This window comes from Macaca nemestrina, chromosome 8, assembly GCF_043159975.1.
Source record: "Macaca nemestrina isolate mMacNem1 chromosome 8, mMacNem.hap1, whole genome shotgun sequence".
NCBI classification, from domain to species: Eukaryota; Metazoa; Chordata; class Mammalia; order Primates; family Cercopithecidae; genus Macaca; species Macaca nemestrina.
In genome coordinates, this window is record NC_092132.1 from 81,331,265 (window position 1) to 81,345,832 (window position 14,568).

Below are 14,568 nucleotides of genomic sequence, written 5' to 3' on the forward strand. Positions count from 1 at the left end.
ATCTCAACAAGACATAATATTTTAACAATCCATTTTCCTATAATTGGAGGTAGATGGAAATGAAACACTATATCTTAGAACGATTTTGTGTAATAATGAAAGTTAATTTAACTGTACCCTTCAATATTTATTCTGATTCGATGTTAACCCCTGAGACCATTTATAAAAGAAAAGTGATCAAGTTGGCTTATAGTCGTTACATTTACAATTTTATAATAATATGTTCTATGAAAGTAGGTATGTAAAAATAAAACTCCATGAAAACATTTTAGGTACCCACATCAAAAATTTAACACTCAGAGTACTGTTCCCTTCAAATGGTCATCTTAAGCCAATGAGTGAGCATTGATGAAATATTACTGTAAGATACTTTTTGGAATTATTTTCACAATATGTGACATATTCTTCAAACTACAGACTGCCATCAAGGGTTGAAGACATTTTCTTTTGAGGATTATTTTGGTTTTAGAAATAATGGGAATGCATTCACAACCAAGTCTAATATATAAATTGAGTAATCCAAACTGGATAATGCAATTTTGGGGGTCTAAATTTGTGATAAAGTACTTTATAGGCAAAATTTGATGAATTGGAACCAAGTGTGAAAGCTCCTTATCTAACAAATGGCAAAATATGGGAGCAAATAGGCAGCTGACTGGGCCTCAGCTACACAATGTTCTGTTGTTTTAGTTTCTAACTGTGCAGCTCATCTTTTTTTTTTTTCTTTCCTCTTTCAAGATATAAATGTGGTAAAAGGCATACAAAGTACTGCAATAGAATGTGAGTATACACACACACACAACGGTAGTCCCTTCTATCCATGGTTTTGTTTTTTATGTTTTCAGTTACCTGAGGCACAGTACAATACTTTGAGATAGAGAAAGACCACATTCATATAACTCTTATTACAATATATTGTTATAATTGTTCTATTTTATTATTGTTTTTAATCCCTTACTGGGCCTAATTTATAAATTAAATTTTGTTGGCCGGGCGCGGTGGCTCACGCCTGTAATCCCAGCACTTTGGGAGGCCGAGGCGGGCGGATCACAAGGTCAGGAGATCGAGACTACGGTGAAACCCCGTCTCTACTAAAAATTACAAAAAATTAGCCGGGCGCGGTTGTGGGCGCCTGTAGTCCCAGCTACTCGGGAGGCTGAGGCAGGAGAATGGCGTGAACCCGGGAGGCGGAGCTTGCAGTGAGCCGAGATCGCGCCACTGCACTCCAGCCTGGGCTGGGCGACAGAGCGAGACTCCGTCTCAAAAAAAAATAAAATAAAATAAAAAATAAAAAAAAAATAAATTTTGTTATAAGTATGTATGTAAAGAAAAAACTCCATAATATATATAGGGTTCAGTATCATCCAAAGTTTCAGGCATCTGTGGAGGTCTTGGATAAGGGAAGACTACTGTATTTAAAATTAGCAAATTAGTATGCATATATGCAAATGAGCATCATCCTTCAAATAAGCTATCTTAGAGCCCAAACATAGAGTTCACCAGTACTACTGTGTTTTTTCAAAACTTTGTTTGAAACTGTTGTTTTAGAACCATCTTCTGAATCTGTTCATGAATCACTCAAGAAGACTAGTCACATTATTTAATCCAACTTCTCATAATCTTTCTTTTCTTCTTTTCCTTCTTTTTTGTACCACTACCAAGCCATATCACCTACCTCTTCAATATATTGGAACTAAATGATGTCAGTACATCATAACCTCTTTGGAGGTTTGTGAACAGGATGCCCATGAAGAAGGTCACTTTAAAAAGAAGAATGGTCACATAAATGGAACCACTACAGACTCTGAAGGAGATGCCTTTGGATGAAAATGACTTATTTGAAAATGTAAATTTAAGTCTGTTTGTTAGAGATCTCATTACTCTATACTTAAAACGCTTATGCTTTATATAATTCTTAAACCCCAAATCAGGAAACAATTATATGGTGCATGAATGAGATCTGCCAGTCAAATTGCTTGTAGCATCTTAGAAGGAAGTGACTAAGTTAAAAGGGGGTGTTTCAAAGGGATTGAGCATATTAAAAGGGAATGTTTTAAGGGGATTGAGTATATTTTAATAGATTAAGATATGAATTTTAAATTCATATGCAATTCCCTTAAAAAGACAAAGATTGTAATTTTTTCAAAGAATCAGTCTCATGTGACAACATGAACATTTCAAAGATTTCTATCATTCTGTGAGTGGTTATGTGAGATATGAAGGAAAGAGGGAAAACGGAAGCATGCCTTAAAATGTTCTGAATCTATGAGGTATGAAAGGTAATTAAATTATCCACAAAATAAAATTTAACTTTGTGGTATGAAATAAATTGGAAAATAACAATTTCCCTTTACACCCCCAAGGAAAACATGAAAGAATATCTTTAGTTTTCACTTTCCTTCAAATCTAGTAGTGCTCATTCTTCAATTCGATGATTTGCGGGGAAAGAATGGAAACAATTACTTTTTTATTAAATGAAGAATGAACAGTCTTGTTACTTTATAAAATGAGGGGTGCAATAAAACAGATACTCAAGCTTAGACCTTTCCTCGTATTTGGGCTCGCCTTTCTTTCTTAACTTTGTGTGTCTGGAATGAATATGATATCAAGTATATCCTAATTTTAAATAAATAAATACATGCATAATCTTCTTAGCAAGTAGAGATTAGATTATCTTTTTCATATTAAAATAAAGCAGCAAGACAACTGAGAGAGCACCTCTTAGGACATGTTCATTTCAAAAGTGTCATTTAAATCAACCCTACTCTGTTTTGCAAGCCGGGATGTAGAGTGCCATATTTCTAAATATGTGCTATGCACTTTATTTAAAAGTAAATTCCACTAAAAATAGTAAAATTAATACTACATTTAGATCTTTAACACGCACATATCACTATATTTTGTCTTTCTAAAGTAATGGTAGCAGGATTATTTTATAGTTGAAACGTGAAAAACATTTGACACTTGTAATCAGAGATGACTGCGTGTGTAATTTTAAATACTTCCTGTGTCTGTAATCATTTCTACTTCTCCATAGGCATAAAACTTTCCTACCTATCATTCTCCTCCCTCAGCACGCGCACTCTCTCTCTCTCTCTCTCTCTCTCCAATGTATCCCCAACCTAAGTAACGTAATCAATTTAGAGAAAATAACTGTTCAACTAAATTTAAAAATTAGTCAAATTGCAAAACCTATTATTACATTTATCTCAAGATATTCCATCCTACTTTTAGCATCAGGTCATTTCTGTCAAGTAGAATGATCAGTAAAAGAGCAGAAAAAAATGTTTGGTCACATGTCAGAAATATCTACCTAATAAAAATTGGGAATTTTGTCTTTTTTTTTTTTTTCAGTAAAATGTCCCTAAACACCTGCAAAACCCTATTGATATAAGTAGGACTATTGCATCTTCAGGAAAATTTTTGATAGTGAGAAATTCAGCAAAGAAAGGAAATATTTATGTCACCTGCAACGTTGTTAAGTATCTACCCTGTTTACATGCCTTCTTGCACATTTTCCTCATTATTTCATTTAGCAGTTCATGTGACTTTAGTTCTCGATACATTTTAAGGTGAGTGTATATATATCACACACACAAACATCATCTCAGAATACAAAACAACAAGGTTATCTGCAATGAATATGAATTCATATGTATGTGTTCTTTTTAAATGACATTTGCAAATGGTCACACTGCACATCTATGGTTTGCTCCCGAATAAAAGTAAGATTACAGCATTACCTTTTTAAACCTGCAGATTCTTCTTTCCATAAGCTTTTGCTCCAGCAAATCTCAGCTATTCTTATTGCAGCCCTTTCTCACATGCCCCCAAGTGAGGAACGATTTGCAAGCTTTTGGCAAGACATGTTGTGAAAGCTAAGCTATTTATCTGATAACCATTTTCACCAAACTCAGAGTTCATCTTTATCTTTTGTTCTAAATAACCCACAAAATTGTAAGGAAAAATAATTCAGTGGCAATTATTATCTTACAAAGAAGTATTCATAGTATCTTTCAAATAACAAATATCCTTTTTTGTTTCCTGAAAAGTGATTTAACTAATATTTTCATAAGATGGAGGATCACATAATATTTATAGTTTTGTTTGAAAAGAGCATGCAGTGAAATTCTAACACACTTTGGAACAAAAGTGCAGAATACCACTTTGTGTATAATTTATTTTATCAATTTTTATAAAATATAAAATCCTAAGGAAAAAAAGACTGGAAGGAAATATTCTAAAGTGTTTTTGCCTGTGATTGTGGGGATTGTAGATAATTTATTTTCTTATCACACATTTTTTGCCTACTTTTTGATTATTTTGCACAATGGATTAAAAAAGAAAAACATAATTATAAAGATGTTTTTATTTTTAAAAATTCAGTGGAAACTTTTAAAGTGTATTTATCTGGTATAAAGCAGGGCAGGAATGAATACTTTTTAAAAATAGATACGCATAGACCTTTAAGAAAATTTATTCTTAACAGATTCAGACAATGGTTTGAATAGAGGTTTAATAATTTGATTGTGTGATTTAGAGTCTCTTAAACTTTTACTTATAAGGGAAATTTTATTAACCAAATACTACTATTTAAGAATAATTCTTGCTACACAATGCTGTTATTGTCCTATCATAGTCCTGTTTTCTTCATTTGGATTTTTAGAGTAGCATTTAACCAAAAAAATTGTTTTCAAATTAAATAGCTACTCTAAAAGGTAATTTTAAAATACCAAAACCCTTTTTAGATATTTTAAATGGAAATCTTTAGTTTGCCAGCAGAATTCTCTCTTCTTCAAAGTATATTCTACAGTCATAATTCTGAGGTATCATCCAACTATTTGGTAAACAATTTCAGAGATTTGTTTTTTCAAGCAGAGATAACAATATTTCTGAAGCTACAAAACATTGATATAGTTAGCAACCCTTTGATACTATTTTCATTAGCAGGAACCCAGATTTTACACTGATTTAATTTTTGACAGGAAAAAAATCTGTTTTATAAATCATTGTCATACTTGTTTTCTGATTATTTTCCATAGACTCACATGGAATTTTAAAAGCTTACTGAGTATTGATTATGCTGTTTCTAGGTATATGTAGTAATTTTAAACCTTCTTCCCTTATTCTATGCAGAAAGTAGATCAAATATTGGTGAAGCAAAGGCAATAAAAATTGTTGGGAGTCCAGTTTTGCATGTCCCAATTTTAAATTGAGACTCAGCAATTTTAAAATATAAATTTTGTTCCATTTAATGCTGAGAAAATATTTTCCTTCTTTGCCTAAAGGTCATCTATAATTGAGGATAAGTTAGCCAGATTCCCGAGGCTGAGTGTGGCTTTGATCTAGGTGTCCAGTCTTTCTTGGTGCAAATCATTCTGGGGAGAATGGTAGGAGTCACATCGATGAATTGGTTGTCTTACTAAAGGTTATCAAGGCTTCCTCTTTCCTCTTCCCCAGCCCGCTCCCTGCCCCACTCTTTGTGAGCACCTCTGTGTGTCTGTAGCACTTTGAATTCGTCCTGCAGAAATTGTTTTCAGGTATAATCCTAAGCTTTAAACCTGCTCCTTTATGTATACTTGGTTACCCTGATTTTACTCCGAGATACACGGCATATGTTTTCATTCCTGAACATCTTTATCAAATCATTTAAAAATATGTAGCACATGTTATTTGATTTTGGATAAGCAGAATATTCCTTCTCAAAAATGGATTTGAATATCATGTTCTATAAATCACTTCATACAAAGCTTTTATTCAAGCATTAGGGCAATAACATTGATCCTATGAATTTCCTTGGAAATAATAAGAATAGCGTTAGATGCTTCAAATTAAAATTAACCCTGGCAATGTTAAACAAATACACATAGAATCTGGGTACATTTATGAAATTATTTAGAAATATATTTATTGTGCTTTTACTTGTATAAAAATTATTAATAAAACAGGAAAGAAGATTTAAATCATTCTAAACAGCCTTTTACAAATTATTTACACTGCTTTGTACACAATTTGAAACCGTGGCAGTAATTTTATCAAATGTCTTATATATTAACGTCAGAGAACAGTTAAACAATCATTTTTGAATTACACTACAACCAATTATTTTTATAATCAAATATTTCATCAATTATAAAATACATTCATCTTTAATTGCTTTTGGATAAAAATAAGTCACCTACTTCCAAAAGCAGTACTTCTTATGAGTACTTATGGCCAATTTTTGTTCACATAACTTTGCACTTTTTTCTGTCAAACAAAAGTATTTTTCAATGGAGCAATAATATAGTTATAACTTCAATCCCCATACTATTTAATCAAATCAATACATTTCCAAAAACATTAAAAGTGTTGTTCTAAACTTAAAGAAGGTGATGATAGCTATACATTTGTTTCCAAGTAATGTCTTGAAGTTATAAGGTAAATTTTTTGGAGAAGAATGAATTCTTGTGACAAATGATAACAGATACTTCCATTTCTTTCTTTTGTGATTCAATCTTCTTGAGAACTTTTGTGTAGATACACCAAATATTGCATATAAAATTATGACCATAGAATTTTTGTGTTATAAAAATGAGTCTTTATTATTGCATACTAAAATGAATATGTATTTTTTCTGTTACATACAATTTTTGTAAAATAATTCAATTTCCTTTAACATACCAATTTTGTAGTGTATTTTAATAATAATAAACCTCTAATTGCCCATATGTTTTTACTGTGTATATGGGTAAGATAAAATATAATTTATGTATATGTAAAATGGATTATATATATATGTACACAATTGTTGCACTATTTATGGACAATCTCAATATTTTTTCTGTGTTCTCATATGCTATGAATTCATTTGTAGTAGCATCATGAAACATCAAAGTTTATTTCAATCAGTTGTGTAAAAGCAGATCTCAGGTACATAGGAAATGGTTCCATTTATAAATGGCTATTTATGCATTATTATATTATCACATATATAATTTTTGTTCTTATCATTTTGAGTAACAAATCTTTTAACTTTTAAAAACATATCAGTATTAAAACAGCTATTTAATTTTTAATTATGAAGGTCTGTTTTCTAAATCATTCTATCTTAGAATTAATAACAGAATAGTGCTACTGAATAATATTACATTTAGTAATGAAATTAACCTTTCACTTTGAAAATTCCCTTAGTTTTAGATTCTCTAATACACTATTATTTCATTGGCATGGCACAATTATTAATCACTTTTGCCCATATGTCCTGATCACGTATTATATCATAGAGTATTAACACTTATTTTCCTGAAACTATCTAATTCTAAAGCTAACAAACAGAAAAACGTAATTTGCATGTGGTACTTTATCTCCAAGAAAAATAACTCTTGGTTTTGTTTGAATATCATTTATAAAGCTAAAGATAGTTGTTTTCCAAACATGTGATCAATGTGTCCATTTTCATATCATCATTGGTAATAGAGTGATCTAATTTAGGAGCAGGGCCATTTTGATGTTAAGTGTATCATCATATAAAAAGAAGCTTGCCACACTCCTCCCTAATAGTGAAAGATTTCCGTTTCCCTTTATGCAGACATTTGCACCTACTATTTTCCAATTCTGTAATGCAAACACTGAGGGAGAGGTTAAATACAATGTTAGCTCTGTAATATGTATGCAGAAAAGCTGCACGCATTTTGCCTGGCCTTCATTGATTGTAACCCTGGGTCAACAGACATGTTTTAATGTGAACTGGAACATAAATGCCTACCAAAAGAAAGTAAAGGAGTGTGAAGTTTTTATAATATGTCACAATTCATAAATGTGCAAGTTCTCAAAGAAGGGAAAAAAGGTGGGGGATGGATGTTCCGAAAGCACTTGGTTAAACATATATTTCATCATTTTAATTTGGTGACTACACCAAATCACAAGTAGCCAAACTGGAGTTACAACTGTCCACTAACATTTTCTTTTCTACATTCCTGATATGTTCTCTCACTTTCCAACTCTTCTATTTCCAGGCAGTTGTACCATATGAAACTGACAGCAATTGTTCTGATTCATGGTTTAGGAGGAGTAGCTGATTAATCCCATGTCAGCAGTCTTGACCCTACGTGGAAAATAGAACCTTAGAAGGCCCACTCAACAATATATCAGGGAGCAGAGCTATGTGGCTTGCCTTGCTCTTAAATGTAATGAAAGTTTAGGACAATGCTGAACGTGATTTGATGCCCCTCTCCCTTTTTAACCTGTTTCAAAAGAACATTCTGGGTGAGGGGAGAGGGAATGTATTGGGGAGAGGAAGTGAGTGATTATGATTATTTTCTGGAACAAAATCTTACGTTCACAAATATTTTATTTTGTCCTCCATTAAATGCTTGAAGACTTTTTTTTTCTTGAGCATAGTTACTGATTTTTAAAAAATGGTCATATGTGTTTATTTTGAACCTTTAAATTTTCAATCTTTCCTCTTTAATGACTATAGAATGCCCTTCTACATTTAATGCAGAGCTCTAACTTGTACTCATTATAAAATAATTCCAAATAACTCCAAATTCCAGAATCATGTTTCATACAACATGCTCAATTTTAAAGACAAATGTACGTGCTGTAATTTAAATGCACAAAAGACAAGCTTTGAGGAAACCATCTTAGCCCTGGAGATCACATTTTTCACAAAAGCTCTAAAACTTGCGTGTATTTCTACAATGAATTCGAAGAAAACCTTAGTACTCTGTATTATGTTCTCAGAACTTATGATTAAATAAAGGGATAAAGTGGAATCATATCTTTTTCAAAGAGGACCATGTGCATGAAGGCACTAATGTGCAAATTTTATTTACAACTATAAAGCAGATTGAAATGCCAAGGCAACTTGAAAATCTCTCACATAATGCTAAATCTTAAAGCAAAGAATGCTATAAATGGTGGTCACTGAGTACAAGTTGAATTTCAGTATTGGGAGCTATGCACAACTAGTAAATGAAAAAAAAAAAAACTACCTGGTATAACTAGATAAAGCTGAAATGTGCTGAAATCTTCCCCTGCAAACTGCATAATAGCACTTCCAATGGTCTCTTTCTGTCACCCTCTGTAACCATCAAGCCCTGATTCTGCTGCAGTCAGGTGAATGGTCACAGAGCTCTTACGGTTGGCTGCATAGAATTCCAAGGAAAGACACATCTGTACAATTTTTTCTTGGACAATAACAATACTTTTGGTATATTTAGATTTTTCTTAAATATATTTGAAGAAAAACATGCAAGATTTTCTTATGCATCCTCCTAAAGTAAAGGTTTTATTTTGACCGACTCCTTCACTGTGAAAGTGCAGTCCTTTGATCAGTAACATTTGCATTTCTGTATGGGGTAGGGTTTTATGTTCTTTTCTTACATGCTGTCTATAACTACGTGTATCATGTTGGTTTGTGCTACTCACCGTTTAAAGCACTAGGTACCAAGTGTTGCTTTGTGAACAGAATCCATGTGCATTAAGCAGAAGACAATAGAATAGTGCAGTTTAAAATGCAGAATTAATAGGTCTTTTGAATGGAACATATTTTTAAGATGGCTATTTTAAATATGATATACTCAGATACACAATGAAATATCTTGGTTTTTAAATGCAGCATCTTCAGATTAGCCTTATCTTACTTTAAAAAAAGGAACAAATGGAATGCTTTTCTAGGTTTTTCTTCAGAGGCAAGCACTCTGCATACACTGGAGGTAGCGTTAACAAATAATAATAAGACAAACTTTAGGTTAAATTCTGTTGCTCCAAGAACTCTTAAACATGAAGCTATGGTTTCATAAAAATGTATTTTTGAAGGATCAGCAAAAATGCAGAATTGTCTATAAAAATGGAAATAATTTGTAAGGTGTGTGTGTGAGACAGAGAGAGAGAGAGAGAGAGAGAGAGAGAAATGATCTTTATAAGGTTTGAGGTTTTTTTTTCAAGGTAACAATTTTTTTTTCTTTGCTTCATGAAGGAATTTTTTTAACCTTCACTCAGAAAGTTGGTAGACAACAATTTCCCTCTTTTCTCTGGTTTTGATGACATGTTTTCATAAAGAAATCTCTAAACCCTGTTTGCTTCGTTTATCCATGTGTTGATATTAAAACTGCCTGGATCTCAAAGGCATACGAATTCTTCGTCAATAAAGTAGTAAATTAAACAACTGGCATTTTAAAAAAGTCTTCCGGTGAATTTTCTCATTAGCAGCAAACTATTTTGGGTGCTTTCACTCTTAGAGCTTTAACATTTGGTAAAACTTATATAAGACAAGATTTGAGTTTATTGAGAAGTTTCTTATAAATAGATACTGCATGAAATCATTCATTTTATCATTTTTAAGAAAAAATATTTCAGTTTAGTATAGTTTTTCTTAAAAGAACAACAGTTTTATTTACTAGGTTTCACATTGTATATTCTTTTCAAAAATATGATATGTTTACGTTTTGAAGCATTGTGATAGCCTTCATCAAAAATAAAAGCTAAGCAGAATGCAAATTCCATATCTCTCAATCAGAGAGAGTTTAGTTTCTAATGTCAAGAATACATTATGGGAGACTCAGAGCCTTTTTGTGTCTTCACTGGTTTTCCGCTTTTCCTCACCTACTGAGCCAGGCAGCATGTAGTATCTAGGAAGAAGCTTGATATTTCTTAGATAATATGGTTTGGAAGATGCTGTTTGCAAGCTTATTTGCTTCTGTGTTGATTCATAAGCAGGAGAAGATAATTCATTTCTGCATATCTGCTAGACTGGACAAATCAAGGTGACAATCCGTGGTTAGCTCTGGCGGGCCCTTTGTCCTACTGCTGCTGTGAATGGAAGCACAATGGAAGCAAAGTGAATATATAACAGTCCAGCTGCCTTGTTGTGACAGCCCAGTCCCACCATTGCAGTGTGTCAGCTCATGTTTGTGTACCGGTAGCCAATCCATAAGATGACAATGCAAATTGTGTGAAAAGTCTTCTATAAGATAACAAATCATGTTGGGGGTTGAAGTATGGGGAGGAGAGTAGAAGGGGAGGTTGGACACATGTCTTAAGAAAAATAATGACCCGTAAAAGGTTATATTTTTGGTACAGTGATTACATTCAAATGCAGGACCATCATCCCAATTCTGGCATGTGTCTCAAAGACGCAGGTAGGCGCTTACACTTAAATCGATCATACCATTTCTGTGTGCAAGGTTCTGCATTAATGTTACTTTTAGGGCTGTTTATATTTCATTTACGCTTGCAATTAATCATCTTTACTGTGTTGATGCTACTGGCGTCAGCAGTGTGACTTAATTAAATTTGAAATTATAGTACAGTAAATATAGGCTTCCAACTAGCCAGTCCAAATTAAATGCTGTGGTCTATTTCTTACCCATGGTGTTTTCCAATTTAAGTGTTCATTTGAAAGGTTACATTTCTGACTGAAATCAGGTTTCCTTTTTTAAAACTTAACTGTTGCTAAACTAGAATAGCTCTCTTTCAATCCATACTTTATTCCTATCTATTATCTCTATTCTCAGTACATAAATCCAAGTAATCCATATTTATTACATTACCTTTAATATTTATCTGATTAGATGCCTATGGTTCTTTAAGGAATGTTTTTATCCCCTTAAAACATTTCCCATTTCCCTCTGATATATCAGGCTGAGCTGCTTTCAAAAGGTTTCCCCTCCATTTTGTTTCAGGCTGGTAATCAAGCAATTAGTCCACAAAATGGAGGTCCTTCGCTCTGCTCTATATACCGGCTCTTAGATAGGTGGTTTTACCCGTTTGAAAGCTCAGGCAGAACAGTTTACTGCTGATCTTGTGAAATTGGCCTCTTAAGACTGTTCGTATGATGTCAAATAAATGACTCTTAGGAAAAACCTTAGGAGTTTGAGACCTTTATGGTGTTGTCATTAGAGCATTATCCTATATGCAAAACTTGCACATCTCTAATCTTCTAACTCAATAGAGTGAACATTTAAACTAGTCAAAAATTCCAACGATAAAGTGCCTAGCTTTAAAACATTGCTAACTTCATTTCCTTAAATGTATATTATTTTGTGTATTACAGTCTTCTTCAAACAATTCATAACATGTCTAGCAAGGTATATGAGCAGAAATGCAGTCACACTCCTATCATATACACAACACGGGGTTTAAATACTAGAAAATTTGTCATCCGTAAAGTGCAGCATAGGACTTGTGTGTAAAAAGCACAAGCTCTTTTCTTTTCTTTTTTTTTTAATGCAGTGCTGCCTTGTCTGCACTTTTTGAAATTGCATATTTATCAGTTCATGAATTATTTATGAGATTGGAAAAGTGGAGGGGGGGTGCAGAGAGGATGAGGAAGAAGAGCACACAAAAAATTTATGCTGAAAATACTTGGGATAGGAGATGCTTTTAATATGAATGTTAGCGGTTCTGCTCAAGGATAGCTGTATTTTGATTTTTTTTTCTGAATGTTGTGTTTAGATCTATTATTACACAATTTGGTATTTAAAGAATTGTTTGCTGTGTTGTCTATTTGATTTCTGGGGAAATTAGGAAAGGTGCAGTTTGTTTAGAATTAGGTGAAATGGGGACTAAAATGAACTGAGTATTTCAAAAAATTGTAAAGCATATTTAATAAATATTAATCTTTGTCAGCCTCTATTGTTGTCAAAAAAAAGCTGACAGATTGAGGATTAATGAAATGTTTCATAAATTAGAAATGAAACTATCAGCAGATTGTCCAAAGAAGGAATCAAAGATTGCTCAAGCCAGAGCTTTGGGCCGGTGGAATAGCCCATTCTTAAATCCAATCTTTTTTCAGCCCATGATAAAAAAAATAAACTCATATCCACTGGCTGAGAGCATATATTTAGCTTCTTTCATTAAAGAAGTCAATGTTTTCTACATGTAAAAACCATGTTGATACCTTTCATTTATATTTCTCAAAGACAAAACAAAAGCAAAATAAATAAGAAAAAAAAAAAAAACAGAAAGTTATAAAACCAAGCAACTGAATGCTCAGCTTCATTAATGAATATACACATTTTAAAAAGTAAAATAAATATATAATCTGAGATTGTAAGCCTTTAATTACCAGGGCCCTCTATCCCTCTATTGGAGTATGTGAAGGGAGGAGTTCCAGGGGGGTGGGTGTGGGACAAGAAGAGGTGGCTACATTTGGAATCATGCTGTAACTTCCTACCATATTCCACAATGTAACACAAAGACAAGCCACTAAATCCCCAAAACTAACTGTTAAAGAAAGATGAATGGGACGGCCTATAATGATCAATTATAAAAATGATATTTTTTTTCTTAATCTTCATTGAATTTCCTACTTAAAATATGTGACACAGGAAGCATGTTATCCTAAAATAAGTAATAGAGACATGTGTAGTACTAAACCTTTAAAAAAGTTATGCTAAAAAGAAAAATATGCTGAAAAGAAAAATATTTTGGGTATGTGTATTATATGACCAAACTCTCCATTTTTGATTCCTGAAATCCTGATTCAGGTATTAGCAAGTTAAAAATAAAACAAGAGCTCTTTTAATTCTTCCTCTTACTGTTCTATTCATTTGGATTTATTAACTTTTCCGCATGGCTGTTCTGACCACTCACCTGAAGTACCTTTCTTCCTATCTGCCAGAGATATATAATTTGAAAGTGGGCTAGTAGAGTGTATAAAAATGTTTAGCCTAATCACTCCCTAATGACAGCGACTTATGTCCTTAGTGCCGTCGATTTGTTTCCTGGGTTTTAAAAGTAGATTATTTCCATGGTGCAGGCTTAGTGTAAGCTGTTGAGAAACCACAAGCACTGCACTTCAGCCTGAGTTTGGGACGTTCGCCAAGGGTAATCTGATTAAAAGGGCATTTTTTACAACATGGTGCTGCTTTGAAAATTCTGTGCAGCCTGATAGAGTGGGGGCCAAAAAGAATTGCTTTTTGAAGATGAACTAGTTTTCTTAAGCAAAATTATAAGCCTGATGATTCTCTTCAACCTAACTGCAACGGATAAACAAAATGTCCTTAGTAACACATCTGTTACCTACCACAAGTAATTTCATGATCTAGTTAATGCAGTTTTTTTGCTTGTTTGTGTAGCTTTTAGTCACATGAACTTACATCACAGTTACACCACTCTTGTTCCATGGAGAAGTATAAAAACAATAAGTTTCTAGTTCTACTTTTGTTATTCTGTGACCTACATGTGTATGCATTTTGCTCCATTTTGAGAAATAGTCACTTCTGGTCTGCACTAACTAGTAGTAGTTATGGGTGCTTGAGAAGTTTAGCAGTTGTACGTTATTAAGAGGTAATTTCATATCTCAAATCTTGGGTGTCTTTTTAAAGATGGAATATAATACTAATTAAATATGTCATGTTTGCACACATCAGAATGTACTCAAAAGAACCTTTCTTGTATCTCTTATTTTATTGAAGTATTTTTGTATTCTTCCGTGGGAGCTAACTAGGCAAGTAAAGATGAATAACTAAATCTGCTCCCATTTTTCTAACATCCTCAGAGTAGGATGAATAGCAAATGTAAGTGAGAATTCATCCATTTAAATAGCATGGGGCTCTTTGCACCCAAGTGTTTGTATAC